General features: G+C 45.4%; 1 protein-coding gene across 3 annotated transcripts in view; it reads right to left on the bottom strand.

The window, feature by feature from the left end:
* LOC119967085 (tyrosine-protein kinase Fyn) overlaps positions 1–18,332 on the bottom strand; it is a 316,569-nt gene extending 298,237 nt beyond the window's left edge. For 2 of the 3 annotated variants that reach the window (XM_038799145.1, XM_038799144.1), the window contains exon 1: positions 18,195–18,332. The gene's annotated coding sequence lies outside the window, so the exon portion shown is untranslated. The remainder of the gene's footprint in view (positions 1–18,194) is intronic. The other variant, XM_038799143.1, reaches the window with a different exon arrangement.
* Between the last annotated feature and the right edge of the window lie 3,750 nt (positions 18,333–22,082).

Here is a 22,082-nt window from a genome sequence, read left to right as displayed (position 1 = left end):
AAGTCGGAACCCCAGGCAGTGTCACGCTCCCTCCATATGACACTGAAATGATAGGTTAGATCGTGCTCAGACGTGGAGCTTGAACTTTCTGAATCACAGCAAGATTACTGCCACTGAGTCACCACTAACAGAAGTTAAACATTTTCCATCAAACAGTAGCTTTAGAAGAGGCTGTTCTTGAAAAATAACGTTTTCAGAAAATCGGCAAAACTTGGAAACCATCGTACAAAAGCTTTCTCATTTATACCATTGAATACATTTGGTCAGAGAGAAAACAAAAAAAAAAAAAACACCCTTCTTTCAGCCTGTCCAAAACTCAGAATTTAAGAAACATGGAGCTTGGTGGATCTGAAATCGGGCCTTTACTGGAGAACAAAAATTGGCGTTCTTTTAAATGCTGGTATAATGAAATGCCAAATAGATCGAAGTGAGCATCCTGACTGACAGAACAAGAGAAGCTGCAGCCTCCTCTACATTAAATATTTATCAAGCAGTAAATTCAGCAAACAGGTCTCTCACCAAATATTCTGGAGCCAGTTTTCAAAAGAATTGCTCCTCTGTAAAGGGCATTTGCAAGGCTTTTTTAAAAAAAAGATAATGCTGCAGTAGTTCCGTTCAGACTTTTGCAGTTTTAACCCAGTTTCAGTGTGCAATGATGAATGGCCACAGGTTTGTGGGTGTCGAGTCAAATGGGCTGATGAAAAACCAGGCCATGCAAAGAAAAAGTTAAAAGACTCTCAACCTGCTCAACAATTCGCATTCTCGTATGTCAGCATTTTTATTATTTTTTTTAAATTCCCCTTACTGTCCGTGCCCTGTCCCCCAGCATGATCTGCCCACCTGCCTCAATCAAATTCCGGATTTGTGGAACTAGTAAAAAGCTACGAGAGCCAGTAGGTGGGCCTTTGCATTAAACCCAAATTGCCACAGATAATACTGCGTTTTCAAACAAGCCGATACAAAAATTCCCAAATACTCCCAAATACTCAGGACAGTGCCTTTCCCCAGATTGAGCCAGGAAGTTAAAACACTCGAGCGCTTTCAATGATCACATCGCAAACAAAGCCCAGCAGATTTGCAAATGCAAAACTGTAGCTGAAAGCTACTTTTAGGCACCATATCACAAAACCTTTTAGCTTGGCATTGATCAATTCAAGTGTTGAAAAGAAAACGCAATTGCAACATCAGGAGTTTAGTCAAGCTTCCTTACCCAATTCCTTTGCTCTGCGTATGTTAAATAGCCATTTTTAAACAGATTTTAAAATCCAGATTAGAATTTGAAGTAAATTTGCCTTCTTTTTTTTTAAAGTTCAAAACTGATCATTTGACACAGAGTTCCTTCAAACATCTTAGCATGACTCAAAAATTATATATTTTTTGTAAAATTTTAAAGATGTTTTGTTTAATCCTGTGAGGAGAGGTTGATGAGCTCAGGACTGTTCCAGAGGAACCCAAGGGGAAGAATTCCTCCATGTAGAATCATAGAACAGAATCCCTACATTTCAGAAAATGGCCATTCGGCTCATCGAGCGTGTATTGACCCTCTGTAAGAGCACCCTCCTTTGGCCCACACCCCCACACTATCCCCGTAGCACCCCTTAACCTTTGGACTGTCGGAGGAAACCGGAGCACCCGGAGGAAACTCACGCAGACAGGGGGAGAACATGCAGACTCCGCACAGACAGTCACCCAAGGCCAGAATCCCGCCCCAGTCCCTGGCGCTGTGAGGCTGCAGTGCTAACCACTGTCAATTTTGAATAGATGGGTGGAATCCATTGCGATTCCCACAAATTATAGAACTAGCGGGTATGGTTTCAAGCACAGAGGAGGGAAGACATACAGGATAATTTCAATATAATGCAGAAGGTGCCGGAAGCCTGGTGTAGCAGAAGCAAATAGTGCGGAAAAATATTAAGGACAAATTAGGCAATTGGATTTTAGGTTTGGTTTTTGGAGATGGCCTGATAGGCTAAAGACTACTTTCCAGTCCTGGACTGTGTGCTGAAGAATTAGTTCAAAGATCTGAAAAAAAAGGAAATTATTTTGAGAAGAGGATTATCCTTCCTCCCACCATTACCATTTGTCACTTTGGCAGTCGTTTAAGATACCCGAGAGATATAAATGTTTTTAAAAAGCAGAAAACTGACTTCTGCGGGTATAAAAGTGGAGGTAAATGAATAATTCCACATTGAATCAGCTACTTCAAAAAGGCTCTGGAGGTGGTATTGGGGCTGGTGATTGAAAGAGAAACCTGAGTCACCAGCCCCAGTATCTGCTCGTGTGGCATGGCGTTACATTTTGTTGGAGAGCATGCCTGTGAAATGTTCTCGGGATGTTTTGCTATATTAAAAAAAGGTGCTATTGAAATGCAAGTTTCTGCTGTTGTAATAAAATGTGGCAACCATGTCACATCCAAATTTCAGGCCTAAGAACAAAGAACAAAGAACAATGCTGCACAGGAACATGCCCTTTGGCCCTCCAAGCTTGTACCGGTCATGATACCAACCTTTGCCAAAACCCTCAGCACTTCTTTGTGCCGTTTCCCTCTATGTATTCATATCCATGTCCATGTACCCTATCCATGTATTCATCAAGATGCCTTGCGCTGTTAATGTATCTGCTTCCACAACCCCCCCCGGCAACCGTTCCAGGCACTCACCACGCTCTGCGTAAAAATCCTGCCTCGGACATCCCCTCTAAACTTTGCCTCACGGATCTTAAACCTATGCCCCCTGGTGACTGACCCCTCCACCCTGGGAAAGAGTGCCTGCCCATCCTCTCTATCCATGCCCCTCATAATCATGTAGACTTCTATCAGGTCACCCCTCAACCTCCGTCTTTCTAATGAAAACAGTCCGAGTCTGTTCAGCCTCTCCACATAGCTAACACCCTCCAGACCAGGCAACATCCTGGTAAACCTCCTCTGCACCCTCTCCAAAGCCTCCACACCCTTCTGGTAGTGTGGCGACCAGAATTGTGCACAATATTCCAAATGCATATTCCCACTTGCATTAAAGCAAGGAGTTGAACTCATGACCATACTATTCAAGAGCAATTGGGGATAAGTAACAAATGCTGGCCTTGCCAGCAACAATCACATCCCATGAAAAAGAAAAGGAGCGCAGCTTCCTGCTGGAGAAGTCTTCTGAATCAAAGCACGTCTGTGTGGGTTTCCTCCTGGTGCTCCGGTTTTTTCCCACTATCCAAAGATGTGCAGGTTAAGTTACGGGGCTAGAGCAGGGGAGTGAGCCTTGGTAGGGTGCTCTTTCAGAGGGCCGTGCAGATTCGATGGGCTGAATGGCCTCATTCTGCACCGTAAGGATTCTACAGTCCATGGAACTCATGTTTGTTTCATAGTATCAGCAAACCAGTGGAACAAGACTGAAAAACCGAGCAAAAACATTCTGAAAATGTATTTACAAAAATATAGAGGGAAGGAGATAAAAGGACAAGTCAAACTTAAATTGAAACAAAATGCCTTGACATACAGATCTGACATTCAGTGTCCTTAAAGTACCAAAGACTTTTTTCTTAGCTCGCGATTGTTGGGAGTTGGGATCTTAAAAGTTCAAATGTGTTGAGATGCAAGTGCTTGAAACGTGATTTGAAAAATAAATCCCCCTGGCGCCTGCAGAATGGAAGCAATAAAAGTCCCAAACACACAGTGCTGGCACAATTTGTAGTCAAGACTCATCTGAGCAGGAGCTGACTGGCCAACCAGGCCAAAGATCTACGTAGAAATAAAAGGTACCTTTGTCTGAGGAGAAAAAGGAGGGCGAGAGAGAGATTTTTACAGACTGTGCTGGGGGGGTGACACAAGCTTTCGCATACAGAATCCTGCATCTTGGAAACTCTGCGACACCCATCTCAAACCCACATCCTCCCGCCGCAGTTGCATAAGAGAAGCAAGTTGCACTTTTTAAAGACTTCAGCACAATTATATAAAAAAAAGTGTGTTTGGGTAGAACTCATATCTGTTACTGCAGGGGATTTATATTCAATATATTGGTGCTCGTTTGGCACAGACATCACCACATGGGCTGCCACGCATAAATTAATCATTAGTGGGAATTTAAATTAAGAATAAAAAACAACCAAATGACTGGATATTTTGGAAGGATGGTAGTTCATCAACATGGAATAGTCTCGGAAGGTCTTGGAGGGACAGCGACGTAGGTTTACTAAAATGATACCTCGATTACAGGGGTTGAGTTATGAACATAGAACGTACAGTGCAGAAGGAGGCCATTCGGCCCATCGAGTCTGCACCGACTCACTTAAGCCCTCACTTCCACCCCATCTCAGAAACCCAATAACCCCTCGTAACCTTTTTTGGTCATGAAAGGCAATTTATCATGGTCAATCCACCTAACCTGCACGTCTTTGGACTGTGGGAGGAAACCGGAGCACCCGGAGGAAACCCACGCAGACACGGAGAGAACATGCAAACTCCGCACAGACAGTGACCCAAGCCGGGAATCGAACCCGTGACCCTGGCGCTGTGAAGCCATTGTGCTAACCACTTGTGCCCTCTTGCTGTGGAGAGATTATACAAATTAGACCGGTTTTCACTAAAATTTAGAAGGTTACGGGGTGATCTGCTCAAAGTCTTCAAGATATTAACAGGGAAAGACAGGGTAGATAAAGATAAACTATTTGGTTGGAGATTCTAAAACTAGGGGCCATAGTTTATAAATTAAGGCGAGGCTGTTCAGGAGAGGCATTAGGAAAAACATCTTCACTCAAAGGGTGGTAGAGATTTGGATTGGATTGGATTTGTTTATTGTCACGTGTACCAAGGTACAGTGAAAAGTATTTTTCTGTGAGCAGCTCAACAGATCGTAAAGTACATGAAAGAAAATACATAATAGGGCAACACAAGGTAGACTAGATAACACTAGATATCGGATGAAGCATACAGGGTGTAGTGTTAATGAGGTCAGTCCATAAGAGGATCATTTAGGAGTCTGGTAACGGGGGGGGGGGGGGGGAAGAGGAGCTGTTTTTGAGTCCGTTCGTGCGTGTTCTCAAATTTGTGTATCTCCTGCCCGATTGGAGTTGCAAGAGTGGCTTGGCCAGGTGGGAGGGGTCTTTGATTATGCTAGCTGCTTTCCCCAGGCAGCGGGAGGTGTTGATGGAATCAATGGATGGGAGGCAGGTTCGTGTGATGGACTGGGCGGTATTCACGACTCTCTGAAGTTTCTTGCGATCTTGGGCTGAGCAGTTGTCATACCAAGCTGTGATGCAGCCCGATAGGATGCTTTCTATAGTTGGTAAGAGTTAATGTGGACATGCCGAATTTCCGTAGTTTCCGGAGGACGTATGGGCGCTGTTGTGCTTTCTTGGTGGTCGTGTCGACGTGGGTGGACCAGGACAGTTTTTGGAGATGTGTACCCCATGGAATTTGAAACTGCTAACCATCTCCACCTCGGCCCCGTTGATGCTGACAGGGGTGTGTACAGTACTTTGCTTCCTGAAGTCGATGACCAGCTCTTTAGTTTTGCTGGCATTGAGGGAGAGATTGTTGTCATTGCACCACTCCACTAGGTTCTCTATCTCCCTCCTGTATTCTGACTCGTCGTTATTCGAGATCCGGCCCACTATGGTCATATCGTCAGCAAACTTCTAGATGGAGTTGGAACCAAATTTTGCCACGCAGTCGTGTGTGTATGTGTGTGTATAGGGAGTATAGTAGGGGGCTAAGTACGCAGCCATGCGGGACCCCGGTATTGAGGACTATTGTGGAGGAGGTGTTGCTGTTTAATCTTACTGATTGTGGTGTGTGGGTTAGAAAGTCGAGGATCCAGTTGCGGAGTGGGGAGCCAAGTGAAGCTAGAACAGTTGTTAATTTTACATTTGAGGTAGATGGATTTTTGTTAAGCAAAGGTATTATGGGATATTGGCCAAAGGCAGGTTATTGGAGTTAGGTGACAGATCAGCTATAATCTCATTAATTGGCAGGAGAGGCTTGATGGGCTGAATGGCCTACTTCAGTTCCTATGACTGGTACAAATGCAATAACTTATTAAGAGGTGAATCAATTAAGGTGCTGCTCCAGAGGGGAAGGCAGGCAGGGGGTTTGGGTCTTCTGAACCGGATGTATTATTACTGGGTGGCGAATGTGGAGAAGGTGCGGCGCTGGGTCAGAGGGGTTGATTCCCAGAATGGAGGAGAGTTTGTGCAGGGGGTCGGGATTGAAAGCATTAGCAACAGCGCCGCTCCCAATGGCCCCGGGGAAATACTCAGGGAGTCCGGTAATAATAGCTTCATTGAGAATTTGGAGGCAATTTCGCCAACACATCGGGTTGGGGGCAGGGTCAAGGGAAATGCTGATTCGGGGGAACCACAGATTTGAGCCAGGGAAGTGGGATGGAAATTTTCAGAAATGGGAGGAGAAGGGGATTAAGACACTAAAAGATTTGTTTCTTAGGGGTCGGTTTGCAAGATTGAAGAAGCTGGAAGCGAAGTATGGGCTGGAGTAGGGGGAATTAGAGACATGCAGGTTCGAGATTTTGCCAGAAAGGAGATGCAGAGCTTCCCGGTGGAGCCGGCCTCCACATTGCTGGAGGAGGTGCTGATGGCAGGGGGACTGGAGAAGGGGGTAGTGTCAGCGGTTTACGGAGCTATTTTGGAAGAGGAGAAGGCACCACTGGAATGGATCAAAGCAAAGTGGGAGGAAGAGTTGGGAGAGAGTATGGAGGAAGGGTTCTGGTGTGAGGTGCCCCGGAGAGTGAATGCCTCCACCTCGTTCGCGAGGTTGGGGCTGATACAGCTGAAGGTGGTATACAGAGAACACCTCACGAGGACGAGCCGATTCTTTGAAGGAGAAGATGTGTGAACGTTGTGGGGAGGCGCTAATTACGTTCATATGCTTTAGTCCTGTCCAAAAGCTGGTGGATAACTGGAAGGAGGTGTTTAGGGTAATCTCTAAAGTGGTGCACGTGAAACTGGGCCCGTGCCCTCAGGAGGCCATATTCGGGGTCTCGGACTAGCCGGGGTTGGAAACGGGTGCGGAGGCAGATGTTGTAGCCTTCGCCTCGTTGATCGCCAAAAGGTGGATTCTGATGGGTTGGAGAGCAGCCTCTCCACTCTGTGCCCTGGCGTGGCGGGGGGATCTGTTGGAATTCTTGACTCTTGAGAAGGTTAAGTTTGAACTGAGGGGAAGGATGGAGGGGTTCTACAATTCATGGGCATTATTCATTATGCACTTTCAAGAACTGGATAATATCGAACATTAGTTGGGGGGGAGGTGGGAGGGTTGGGGGGAGGGGGGCGGTGTGTGTTAATGGTGACTATGGGTGATCCCCAATTCTTTTTTGTCATTTGCTAATGTTTGGGGTTTGGTGGGAGGATGGGATCGTTGTTAATGATATGAGGATTGATATGCTTGTTACTGATTAGTGTTTATTGTTGTGGGTGTAAATTTGGGAGAAAATGTGAAAACTGAGAATAAAAATATTTTTTTTAAAAGAGGACAATCAATTAGCCAACTGCAACTTTTCACCATCATCACCTTTCACACTACCAACAACATTTCAAAACTATTCTGAAAGTGCTGATAAGCAAAGTACATGCTGATTTTGAGCCACTATTGCAGCCTCCAGTGGGGTTGGCAGACCTGACACCCACCCCAGCCCACTCTTCTTACTGCCATCTCATTCCTACCTCGGCACTACATTGGACAAGGCAAGTATTTACTCCTCCTACAACCAGCTGGGAACCTCCCTTCACCCGGAGGAGAATGGGGATGCTCAGAATTGCTGCATTGTAAAACGCACAGGCAATTAAAAATTTTAAGGAGGTTCTAATTGATGGGAGGGTGAAGTAAACTGGCACTGGAAGAAAGGCATTTCCTGGAACTGCTCACAATATATATGTGTCACCTTGTGTGCCCTAGTTTAACAAGAAATCTGGAGTGATCTCTTACACATCTCTCCCATCAGGGGAGACAGCTGTGGGCTGGCAGGAATTACGGCAATAACCCATGTTGGGAAAGGGGAAATGAAGGGACATGGCCATAGAACACAGAAGGAGGCCATTTAGCCCAACAAGTCTGCACCAACCCTCTGAAAGAGCACTCTACCTAGACCCACTCTCTCCACGAAACCCCACCTAACCGTTGGATACTAAGGGGCCATTTAAGTGTGGTCAATCCACGTGACCTGCACACCGTTGGACTGTGGGAGGAAACCGGAGGAAACCCACGCAGACACGGTGGGGGTGGGGGGGGGGGGGGGGGGGGGGGGGGGGGGGAAACGTGCAAAATCCACACCGACAGTCCCCAAGGCCGGAACTGAACCCAGGTCCCCGACGCTGTGAGGCAGCAGTGCTAGCAAAAACCACAAAAATGCTGTTTCGTTTCTCAAAAAAGTCCAGAAAGATATTACTTCGAACCACTTAATCTCAGAGTTGAGACTGCATCGCTGCTGACTGCTTCCTGCCTTGGCTGACTGGAGATCAAGAACTCACGGCAGCTATTTCAACAATGATGAAAGTACCACATTACACTCACAAGTAACCTTTTACACATTGCTGTCTGTCCTGCAGAGCACATCTCACTTTTGACCCCATTCCAAACTTAAAGCAACAAAACAAAAATGTTTCTTAGCCCTTTTTCTTAAATACAAACTGGATTTAGCAATTTTTGGCTGAATATAATTTTAACAAGCTGGGGCTTTTTCTGACTGGTACCAACGCACTACTCAGCAAGCCCCAAGCACACCAATGCCAATTGAAGAACATTTAAAAACAAAGTTTTAATTCGACAATGAATAGCTTTTTTTTTGCCAATGGAGTGATAGATGGGCCTGGATGTTTACGCTGTACTTACAAACTACTCAAGCTTTGTCTATTGCAAGTTCCAAGAATTCTCCAGCTTTTCAAACTCTGGAACCGATGTAGAGTTTACAACGAGTTCTGGCAGGTGCCGCGCATTGATAATATTGAATATTTTACTCTAGGTCCTTTGAAGGTAAAAGTTGCAAACCTGCCCGTTCAAAATCTATGGTACAGTGACATTCATTGCATAAGCTTGTCTGTCCCAATTGCTTCAGCTTCAAGCATGATCTACTCTTGCTCGAAAATAACAGCCGATGACAAAACTTGGTACCCTCTTTCTTCCTCAAATGACATTTTCAATCACATGTCTCACAACCACAGACTGTGACAACCTAAAGCCTCTGAGGGTGTCATATTTGCCCGAGGATCCCATATCTGCCCCTGTGAACAGGGACAAGGCTGACAAAAGCATCAAAAGGCAACGAGAATCGGAAATTCCCAATCACTTCAGTCTGTGGAAGGTTCAATGATCTACACGAGGCCATCAGCCAGGACACGGTTGTCAATACCAATAAAAGCAAATTACTGCGGAAGCTGGAATCTGAAACCAGAAAGAAAATACTGGAAAATCTCAGCAGGTCTGGCAGCATCTGAAGGGAGAGAAAGGAGCCAACATTTCGGGTCCAGGTGACCCTTTGTCAAAGCTTTGGCAATATCAACATCTCTTGGTTAGAATGGGGCTCTTGCTCTTAAATCATAGGAACAGGAAAGTGCACAGATTCGAGTTTGCTCTACCCCAGTTGGATTGCAGCTGATCAGCATCCAAACTTCATTTACCCTTTCCATGTCCCTCGAAAAAAAACATTGATCGCTTTCTTGAAAGCTTCAATTACCCCCGAATCCACAGAGAATTCCATATTTCCACGATCTGGTTTGTGAAGAAGTGCTTCCTACTTTCACTCCTAATGGTCCAGCTCGAATTTTTATGATTCCAGTCTTTTGTTCTAGATCCTCCCAGAGGAAATATTCTCTTTATCCACCACTCCGAGACATATCACGTTAAACACCTCAATTAGAACACCCTGCTACCTTCGACACAAAGAAATGGAAGTCAAACTTTTGCCACCAGTCCCCATAATTTAACACTTTAACTCCCAGTATCGTTCTGGTGGATCGATGCTTTCGCCCCCTCAAAGCCAATACATTTTTTTTCCAGAGGTGCAGTGTCTAAAGCTGAACAGTGCTCCAAGTGGAAACTGGCCAAAGTTTGTTCTCTTTGGATTTCCATCCATTGGAGGTCAAGGTCAACAACATTCCATTAGCCTTTGAGGAGCTAGAACAGGAGGAGGCCACTTAACCCCTCAAGCCTGTAAGCGTAGTTGACCTGTGACCTAACTTCATTAACCCACCTTTGCCCAATATCCCCAAAGTCCTTTGGCGAAGAATAATTTAATCAATTTTCCATTTATCAATTGATCCAGCATCAATTTCCATTACTGATGAAGGTTCCAAACATCTCCCACCCTGATGGAAATAGTTCCTTGCTATCTACCCGATCTAATCCCCTTAACATCTTGGAAAGCTTCTAAATTCCAGGGAAAACTGCCCGAGTCCCTGGTTGGCTCTGTGGAATGTAGACCTATTGCTTTTTGTGCTGGTTCACTAACATTTTGTGGTCTAAGTACACACATCACCAAATGTCTAGTTTCTCACCATTTCGAAGACTTTGGAGGAACTTCTTCACCCAAAGGGTGGTGAATCTGTGGAATTCCCTGCCCAGTAAAGCAGTTGAGGCTACCTCACGGAATGTTTTTAAGGCAAAGATTGATAGATTTTTGAACAATAAAGGCATTTGTTTTAAATAAATGTTTTTATTGGGTTTTTGAACAAAGTATATTTACCGTTATAGAGCATAGAACAGTACAGCACAGAACAGGCCCTTCGGCCCTCAATGTTGTGCCGAGCAATGATCACCCTACTCAAACCCACGTATCCACCCTATACCCGTAACCCAACAACCCCCCCCTTAACCTTACTTTTTCGGACACTACGGGCAATTTAGCATGGCCAATCCACCTAACCCGCACAAGTTTGGACTGTGGGAGGAAACCGGAGCACCCGGAGGAAACCCACGCACACAGGGGGAGGACGTGCAGACTCCGCACAGACAGTGACCCAGCCAGGAATCGAACCTGGGACCCTGGAGCTGTGAAGCATTTATGCTAACCACCATGCTACCGTGTTGCCCCATGTTATGTACATGGAATAAGAAATATATGTATATACACAGACATATACAGAAGAGAAGGGCACAGCCAAACACACCAAAAAAAAAGTCATAGAATAACCGGTAGGGTATTGTGCACCAGCTCAATAGCAGCAACTCTGTACAACTGGCAAATTATTTACAACACATAAGTAGGCGACTGTTTGTTGGGGGGGTGGGCGTGCCGGAGAAACAATTACAGTGGGCAATACTCGAATGGGTTTGGTGTTGGTGCTTGCTACGCCCGGAAGGATCACGCTGCCATTCTTGTCTCACGCTCACCTCCGCTTCAGCCGTTCCTCCTGTCTTTCGCCTGTATTCTCCTTGTTCTCTGTTCCTGGGGATGCCAAGTTTGTTAGCGTATCCCGTGCCCTCCTTCCGGCTGTCATTTTCCTGCCTCCCCCCCCCACCTCCCTAGTCCTCCACTCTTGTTCCCTGTCCCTTCCCTCTTCCCCCCCCCCCCTCTGTGGTTCGCCTTTCTTTCCTCTTACGTTTAGCTGTTCCACCCCCCCTCCCCCCCCGGTCTATCCCTCCCTCACATGCTTTGGCTACTTTCCCCTGATTCTTGGCTACCTGGCTCTTCTTCTGCTTGTTAACAGTAAAGGAACTAAAGGTTATGGTGAGCGGGCAGGTAAGTGGAGCTGAGTCCACAAAAAGATCAGCCGTGATCTTATTGAATGGCGGAGCAGGCTCGAGGGGTCATGTGGCCTACTCCCACTCCTAGTTCTTATTTTCTTATATCTTCACACTTCTCCAGATCGAACGCCATCTGCAATTGTTTTTCCCACTCACTCAATCTGTCCATGTCCCTTTGTAACTTCCAGTCTTCCATCTGGCCTACTTGTTGTGCCTTCTAACCCATCACTGTCTTTCTGGTTTCCTACTAGAACGTCCACATGGCTTGGGGGGGGGGGGGGGGGGGGGGGGCACCTCAGGCGAGCATAGGTTACCCTTTTGCTGAACCTCATCACTTGAGCTATTTCATTGAAATGGCGCCTGGGTGAAGTACTGGAGAGCTGTTATTACCAATAGAACCATGTCTCACATATTCAGAAGGGGAAAGAAATATTGGTGGTGGTAAGGATGATAACCGGTCTCTGCTTCCCCCAACGTTCATAACATCCGTCACCCAGAGACCTGCCAGTTTAAATGATTGATACGACATTATGACTGAACTACCAGTTGGTCATAATATTCATACAGTAGATGCCAAAGATGTCATCACCTCTCTCATTGCCATCCATGAGTACGTGATGCACAGGTATTCAACTCAAGAGACATTAAAATCAGAAATCGACACATCAAGATACATTACGCATACTTAATGCACGGCAACTACCCAATTCCTCGCATGTATATTTACTGTACAAAACGATTATGTAAATAATTTCAGGTCATCATTGTACGTGGTTGTCGTCCAATCTAATAATCCTATAACCTTAACTTCTAACACTCCAATTATAGTATGTTCCTATTTACAGTTTGTTTATTTTTAGAATGTAGGGATTATGAAAAAACAGAATCAGGTTTGTATCCTACTATATTCCAGAAGGGTGAAGAAAACCATTGCTAGCGGGATTCTTTAATCCCTGCCACTAAGATCGGGATTTCCTATTGGGAGGAGAATCCGGTGTAGGGCCAAAACGGGATTGGCGCCGGACGGTAACCCATCGCTAGCCTCCGCTCCCACCCTGCCGGACATCCTGCCCCGCGCCAGCGGGATCTTGTTGCAATTAATGGGCTGGAAGCTGCTGACCACCACAAAGCAGCTGAAAAGTTTCACTTCCTCCTTTCTAACCGCAAAAAGCACTTAGCACTTTTGAAGTGATCCGTAGGTGTCAATCATAACAAGAATGTTTATAAACATTCATGGAGAGTACTTCAGATGCATTTAAGCGTGAAGGGAAAGATAAATAAACTACTGGCAGCTGTGTTTAAACCATTAAACTATCAAAGGCTCGTTAAAAAGGTACTGCACTGTGAAATTGAATTAATTGAAGGGTGGCACGGTAGCACAGTGGTTAGCACTGCTGCCTCACAACTCCAGGAAACAGAGTTCAATTTCCAGCCTCATGTGACTGTATGGAGTTTGCACTTTCTCCCTATGTTTGCATGGGTTTCCTCCAGGTACTCCAGTTTCCTCCCACAGTCCAACGATGTGCAGGTTAGGTGGATTGGCCATGCTAAATCGCCACTTAGTGTCCACAAAGTAAGGTGGGGTTACTGGATTATAGGGATAGGGTGGAGACATGGGCTGAAGTAGGATGCTTTTTCCAAGGGCTGGTGAAGGTTCAATGAGCTGAATGGCCTCCTTCTGCACTGTATATGTAATGATTTTTATGAATGCTAAGCATTTCAAGGGACCTCTTGAATCCTCAATGAACTGGCTGGTCTGCTTATCAGCTGCCAGAGTGAGGAGGCCACCTCAGAGTTCAAACAGGTCAGACCAGAATTAAGACCTTGGAGATCACCATGCCAATAATGATCTTCGGTTGCCAGGGCCGGAAGGGGCAGTTCAGACACAGGACCCACATTCCAGATGAGGGTCCAGGGATCAACCCCTTACCCACAGCCCAAGGCCACGTAAGCCCCAGGACCCTTGGTGGAACCCCTTCCATCTCCAGCCTGGCAGCAGCAGAGGGGCATATGAGCAATGGTCTGACCCCCCTTGACCCCACTCTGGGTGCCAGACTGGGGAGTCACTGCCAGGCTGTCAGTGCCAGTGCAATATCGGCAATGCTAGGGGGCAGGGACCAAAAGGGTCTGGCCACCCTCATGGTGTGGGAGGGGTGACCTGTTATTCCATGTGGTGGTGGGGGAGGGAGGGGGGAGAAATAAGAGGATGCCCCTCCTGGATGAGGGGTTGGGTGCTCCCTTTGTCAGCATGGGAGGTCAACCTTTGTATTGTGGGGGGTTGGGGGGGGGGGAAACAGTTCCTATCCCTGGATGCTGGGATCGAGGCACCGTTCCCAAATGGGCATGGGTGCTTTTTCCAAGGACCGGTGCAGGTTCGATGGGCTGAATGACCCCAGTAACTGCGGAGAAACGGGCATGTTCAGCCCTATGCATATTGTTGCATAGTCAAGCATGGGAATCCAATCCCAGCGACACTCCCAGCATCAGTGGGACACAGTCTCGATTCCCCATGGCAGAAGACGCCGAATGGAGGATGTCGGCCAATATCATTTATTTTTTAAATGAGTTAAATTCACAGCAACCTGTCCAACTTTCAAAAGACTGATGTTCAAGGGCAACGACTATGACAAAGTGTTTATTAAGGACAATTTTTGCCTCCCAGTTCAGGAAAACACAAGTAGCATTCCACTGCTTTGTATGTTTATTGAATGGACACTGTAGTCAACAGTCCACAACACTTGAGTATTTACTGTATTAGACCCATATCCATCTTTATACTGCACATTTCCAGCCACCATACTATGTGAAACTCTGGTGGCTGTCATCGGATGCAATCTTATAACCGAATAACCTTAACTTCTAACACTCCAATTATAGCGTGCTCCTATTTACAGTTAGCTTATTTTGAGAATGTGACGATGTTTAAAGTCAGCTTTGACTATTATTGTAGTTTGCTCAGTGACACCACTATTGCTGAACGGGATCCAAAAGGTGGCGGGTTGCAAAACTGACCACACACACACGCATGCGCACACACACCTGCGCACACGGGTTATTGGAGCTTGGGACACTGTCACAGGGAATAGCTGAGACAATGACCATCTCTAAAAAGGGAAGGGGAAATATTTGAAGCAGAGGCAGATACAGGGTTAGGGGAAGAGGGCATGTATCCCCCCCTCCTCTAGAAAAGGGAAAAGAAGTTTGAATTCCTTCCCTCTGTACTGTAAAAATCCATGGTTTTGTTAATGAAAGAATGCTGGGTTTTTTTGTTACAAGTTTACCCTTAATACTGTGAGCAGTTTTGGGCCCAGTATCTAAAGGAAGGATGTGCTGGCCTTGGAGACGGTTCACAAGATCCCAGGAATGAAGAGCGTGTCACATGAGGAGAGGTTGAGGACTCTGGGTCTGTACTCAATGGAATTTAGAAGGATTTGGGGGTGGGGGCTAATTGAAACTTACCAAATACTGAGAGGCCGAGATTGAGTGAACATGGAGAGGATGTTTCCACTAGTAGGGGATACTATAGCCCAAGGGCATAGCCTCAGACTAAAGGGACGACCCTTTCCAATAGAGATGAGGAGGAATTTCTCCAGGCAGAGGGTGGTCAATCTGTGGAACTCTTCTGCCGCAGATGGCTGTGGAGGCCAAATCATTGAGTGATTAAGACAGAAGTAGATAGGTTCTTGATTAATAAGGGGAATCTGGGGTTATGGGGAGAAGGCAGGAGAATGGGGATGAGAACACATCAGCCATAATTGAATGGCAGAGCAGACTTAATGGGAGCAATAACCTAATTCTGCTCCTATATCTCATGGTCTTCTGTATTTGGCAACATTTTCAGCCTCCCACCATCTCATATGCTTGCAAGATGTACTGATGAATGTATAGAAAACTTTGAAAGTTGGGAGTACTGCACAAAACATTGCACTCACGCTCAGTAAGAAGATCTGGAGGCTATACTGTAGAAAGGATGCTCCCTGGTGGGAGGACTTACAAGAGGTGCTTAAAGTTAAGGGATGGAATGGGGTAGATTGAAATAATCATTTTCACACACATCCACAGCAGACTGAGGGGTTGCACTACAGGAGCTTGTAATTGAAAACAGAGATAGTAACAACCTTTAATAATGCATCAGATGGGTGGTTAAATGGAAGAACAATACAGGGAGGTGGGGAGAGAAGTAGCACATGGGATTGATTGATTGGGGATGAGAAAATATCAGCCATGATTGAATGGCGGAGCAGATTCGATGAGCCAAGTGGCCTAATTCTGCTCCTGTGTCTTATGGTCAGCACTGATTGAGGGCCGGGTCAGACAAGACAGGCCGAGTGGCCTCCTTCTGCACTGTAACAATTCTGTGGCAGATGAACACCAAGACAAACTGGGCGGACATTATTTGCATCCTATCGCCTGTTGCGATCATTGTGGAGTTCCTTTCTGGTCTTCGCTTATGTTTATCCTTTCTCCACCGATGTCCAATTTTAAAAGGTGCAGGTCCACTCATCGGCGGCACTGTGGTGCAGACATGGAATAGATATTGTTTTTTCCAGTGTACGATGGTTGGTCTCCCCTACATGGTAGCAGCCACCAGGCTTGTGCAAGTCACCACCCCCAAAACAAATCACATCAAAAATAAATCAAACAGTCCAGCAGCCAAACCGCAAATTATGAAAACAATAATTTTCCTCAACAAGTTTCAGTCTCCGAGAAGAACACAAGCAAAAGGTCGCGTGGCAAACCAGCTTACATTGAGAAAAATGTATGCATTGATCCTATATGGAGTCCTTCCATGTGGAAGCATTGCACAGAGATTGACTAGTCGAACTGATTTTCCTTGTGCAATAAAGTTCCACACAAACATTCCGCACATATAGTGTGAATCCAACACTACCTTGATGAGTCGGTGATTAAAGGGCTTTTGAATGCAGCGTTGTAGACAGGGATTGTTTGGAGGAAGATGTCCCATCAAATCCGAATAGAGGAAGAATGAATGGTCAACACGATCTCAGACGGTGTGAATCTTTTCCTAATGCACCTGTTTGAGGCTGAACGCCTATCGCCAATACGGAGTGACAATGTCCAGTCGCTGATGCAGTTATAATACATGTCTGTCCCTCAACCAAGGGGGGCGGGGAGTGGAGTTGGCAGAAGGGGGAGGGAAGAGGGGTGATATTTTGCGCCAACCATTTCTAATCAGATTATCATCTACATCAGACTTTGTTTTTTTTAAAAAAAGGTCAAATGATCATAGATGATGATGGTAGAAAAAGGAGGAAAATGCACATTTAGACCCTAGGATGGAAACTAGGTTAAAACTAGTGGGAGGGCCGCAAAACTGCAAAGAAAGCGTTTCGATTGTGAACTAGCGGAATGCAATTCAAACTAACCAGGAGCAGCCAGCTTCAGCACAAACCCCTTTTTTGCAATAGAAGCAGATAAGGCTCTTGCCCCGGCTTCACTACTGGCGCACGGACTAACAAATAAAGCAGGATTTTCAGTTACAATCTTGGTTGTAAAAACCGCGAGAGGGGAGGGAAACTATATATTTTTTTACAAAATATATAAACTTCTGGAGAGCTCACACTGCGGGTGCAATTCGGTGTGTTACCAACATATGTTACCAGTTCTGTCAGAAGGAACACTTCAGAATAAGGTCATTCGCGCGCGGGGACGGGCAGGAAAAGACACAGAGAAATAACAAGCGGATACATGAAACTGCAAGACTTGTTTCATGTCTCCTGGCGGACAGCACTATTGCATCCATTCCAGCTTGGATTGATTCAATCAGGCAACTTGAAAGCTTTCAGGAGTGAAAGGCTGTTTTGCTGCTGAAACCTCCCAACGCAAAAACAACAGAACCCCTCTGATATAAAACATATAAATCAGAAACCCTCTTCTGGCTAAGCATTTTAGAAAAATACAAGCAATCCAGCACAAATTGACGCGACATTGAAAGATAAAATATCCCAATTCTAATTTTAAACAGCACACACGAGAGATCAGCCAGATACAGCTGACAAATACATGTATGTGTGTTGCCTGGGTGAGAGATCGGCTGCAGACTGTCTCTCCCAAATCCCATCCCTCTCCCAAATCCCATCCCTCTCCCATATCCCATCCCTCTCTCCCTCCCATATCCCATCCCTCTCTCCCTCCCAAATCCCATCCCTCTCTCCCTCCCAAATCCCATCCCTCTCTCCCTCCCATATCCCATCCCTCTCCCAAATCCCATCCCTCTCCCATATCCAATCCCTCTCTCCCTCCCATATCCCATCCCTCTCTCCCTCCCATATCCCATCCCTCTCTCCCAAATCCCATCCCTCTCTCCCTCCCATATCCCATCCCTCCCAAATTCCATCCCTCTTTCCCTCCCAAATCCTATCCCTCTGTCCCATATCCCATCCCTCTCCCATATCCCATCTATCTCAGCAATGTTCAGTACCTTCAACTTCAAATCAAACTACAAACTGGCCATTTGAAATTGCAAAAGACAAACAGAAGCACTGGCACCTACCCGAGAAGCCGGCCGTCTTGCATTCGCATCTCCTCTGGCTGTCTATCCCCTGCTCTCCCTCCCTCGCTCTCTCACACACTCTCTCTCTCTAGATGACTGAAGCCTCTGTCATCCCAGCCCCACACTCGCTTCTCTCTTTGTGCCGGGGAGGCAGCCGAGAGCCTCTGACGTCACCAGGTCCGCCCTCTCACACCAACATGGCCGCACAACCGAACCTGCTGTCGGTGCGGAAGTGATGTCGCTGCGGAAAGCAAGAGACGAGTGACGTCACAATGGGAATGGAAGCGGGACTCACCAGATCATTCCAGGCCAGAAAGGCCGTTCGGCCCATCTCAACTCACCCGCCCAGGCAGCTTCTAACTTTCACTTATTTCTGACATGTTTCCACAATTGTTTGCCTTGGCGGCTGTCTGGAAGTTTATTTCACGTCTTGATCCCTCTTTATGCGAAGAAGAATTTCCTGCTATCAATCCGAAAATTGACTTTTGCTGGGTTGATGCTTGGAATCCCTCCCATTGTTTAACTTCACGTAATATTGTGGGTTAACTTATTTTATATCCTTAACAATACGGATCTCTGTGCAATCACTCCTCAGACACCCTAAGCTGGAAGGTGTTCTCATGACTAATGTGCCCTGACTTGAGCCTTGCAACTCTTCATTCTATCCCCAGATCTGAAATGTTCCCTTTTGTTAAGAACTATTCAATATAAATTAAAGGACACCAATTTACCACTATATTGGTCACTAGTCAGACAGTTTAGGCTCCCTCATATGGTGGCCTTGGAAAAAAACAGGTGTATCAGGAGAATGATTCCTAGCTTAAAAGGAACTCTGCTACTTGCTATACTTAAGGACATTGACTATTTGCTTCAGAGCAGTGAGAATTCTGAAAGGAGATCTGATAGAGACATAAAAAAATATTTAAAGGACTGGATAGGGGTCCATTGAGAAACTGCCAGTCTCACAGATGGGAGAGGACCAAGTATCATGAATGTATCCTAAGCAAGAGTACACTTAGACTGGATTTTAAGTGATTCTTTCCCCATTGAGTCGTACCCCTCTGGAATTCTTTACCCGATGGTGTGATGGGGGCTAACTTTCTGCTTTTTACTTTCAAAAAGGAATTTGGCTGACTCGTGACCAGGACAGATCATATATAGAAGGCTTGGTCTATGGGAGCTCCAGGACTGGTTAAATTGCCTGCCGGGGTCATTGCCTGGCACTTTGTGCAGCACAAATGTTACTTGCCACTTGTTATCACAAGTCTGGATATTGTGCAGATCTTGCTGTATTTGCACTTCTTCAGTATTTGAGGAGTTGTGAATGGTGCTGAACATTGTGCAATCATCAGCGAACATTCCCACTTCTGACCTTTTGATGGAAGCCAGGTCATTGATGAAGTAGCTGAAGATGGTTGGGCCGAGGACATCTTGTGTAAGATATGGGCTTGGCACGTAAAGGGTTAATGTGGGATTAAATACTGTACAGCCTGGAATGTTCTGTGTTGCGGTCGTGGTAAAGATGCACACAGAACATTTAGTTCTTTAACCAGTAAGATAGTTTAATAACAAAATGAACACGTGGAAAGGTAACTAACAAACTATAATACAAATGGCAACATTAATTGAATTCTCCTGGAGTTACTTCTAATGCGACTGTCCTCTAGTACGACTTACTACCAACTCCCAGTTCTGTGTAGTCACATGGTTGATCTCTGTCCTGACCTGCTGGTCGGAGGTCGTATATCTAGCTATATGTATTACCATGCATATGAATAACATCACATCCCCCTTCCTTTGGAAATGTGAGTGTTTAACAAATGTAACTGTGCCCTACAAAACATGATATGCATAGCAATTTCAAATGTGTCCCTTGTACACAGTTCATTACATATTCATTCTTTCAGGTTAACAACATCCTCTTGTTGGTCTCCTGAACCTTGATCAAATACGTGATCGTGTTCATCTTTCGAAAGACCGGTTTTCTGGCTGGTCTTTGAGTCGCCAATTCTTCCAGTCTTTTGAAGCAATGCTTCCTACTCCATGTGTGTTCTTGTATATTGGCATTATTGCCAATGCTTGTATCTTCACTGTCGTGGCTGCCACCCGGTCTACCAAATGTGTCTTCGACTCTTCTCTTACCCTTCCTTTTCTTCTTAGCTTTACTGGCATAATCCGTGAAGTTGGTGCGGTTCACACTCACATCAGCCTGTGCACCTAGAGCATCATTCTTGCTACTGGTCTCGGCCAAGGAATTAGCTGTTTCTGGATCCCTTGCTGCAATGGCTGCTTCTGGATCTTTTGCTATAGTAGCTCCTTTTGGATTGTCTGCTGTAGTAGCTGTTTCTGCATCTGCTGCTATAATAGCTGTCTCTGGATTGTCTGCTGTGAAAGCTGTTTTTGGCTTCTCTGCCACAATAGCTGATTCTGTATTTGCTGGATTAAGAAGTTTTGGTTGATCAATGGTGCTTGCGCTTGAACGCTGTACTGCATGCCCAGTAACAAGTGAGGCATCCATTGTCGGCATACCTTTATTTGCCTTAGCAGTTACAGGCAAGTTTGTGACTTTAGGAATGATCGCATTCCAGTATCTTAGCTGGATCAATGTCCTCAACATTCGGCATTACTTCTTCACTTTGTGTTTCAGTCACAATTAGTGGCTCATCCTCATCTGATATAACGATACATGCTTCACCTGTTGTTGTAGAACGGAAATGTATCCATCTGTTCTTGCTGCAAGTTTTTAGATGGACTGGCCTCGATGACTTGGGAATCCAATGCAGGAACTATTCTGTGGGCATAGGATAAATCATTGTGCTTCTCTGGAGCCAATTTCTCCAAAATGGGGACTATTTCTTCAGTTACCAGTTGGCTGATCGCAGTTGATTTGCTCTCAGCTAATTTGTCTGTTGTTGCAATCTCGCTTTCAACCTCGACACATTCTTTATTAGAACTTACAAACTCATCGTTGTCCTGTGCAGTATGGAATCTACTTGTTATCACCTCATCACTAATGCAAAATAAATTAAATAAATCTTAATAGTCTTCCTCTTCTGCACCCCGCTACCCACGCACCCCACTACCCTCGCTTTTCTCATCGTAATCATCATCGTTGTAATCATCATCGTCTGCAATAGCTTTTCCTGAAAATATAACACTGCTCATGGAATAATGTGTTCCTATGAGAAGTGACCAATTTCAAAGTCAGCAGCGAATTTTGCTGCAAAACCTTCATCCTGTTCCACATCCTCTGGAACTGAAGGAGGACCAGAAAAATTGAAGAAAGAGTCATTTGGTAGACTGTTCTACCAATGCGCCGACCCTTATGCATCTGCTTCGTTTTAATGGTCTTCATTGTATCGTCTTCATCGTATCTTTTTTCCTTTCTTCCAGTCGATGTGGCATCCTGTGCATCCTGTAATTTCTGCTTCATCGAAGAAGAAAAAGTATGACTCATCATGTTTTTGTCACTGCTTCATTTGTGAAATACTCATTTGGCTCAAACTTAAACTCCAAAGTAAAACTCATTGGCTGCCCTGGACCTGAAAAATGGACCTCTAAGTCTTCTAAATGTTTTCCGATAGACTCATCATGTTCCTGTATTATGTCACTGAACAAATCCACATTCTTGACGACTTAACCAGAAATTCTGGAATTCCTATTGTCTCCTCCATCTCTTTATCTGGTACATCTTCCTCCACCTTGATTTTTGCTTTTTATCTCATCAGATAGCTGTGCCACTTCATCTCGTTGCCATTTGCAATCATCCTCTGTTCTAGTGCTGTCTGGAGTGTACAGCCGCTCAACTAGTTTCAGTGCCTCACACCCTTCTTCCTATGATAGACCCCCGTTCCGTGTCCACAATGGAAAATGTTATGGTGTAACTTC

This window comes from Scyliorhinus canicula, chromosome 6 (assembly GCF_902713615.1).
Source record: "Scyliorhinus canicula chromosome 6, sScyCan1.1, whole genome shotgun sequence".
In the NCBI taxonomy this organism is placed as follows: Eukaryota; Metazoa; Chordata; class Chondrichthyes; order Carcharhiniformes; family Scyliorhinidae; genus Scyliorhinus; species Scyliorhinus canicula.
This window is presented reverse-complemented; position numbering and strand designations above follow the sequence as displayed.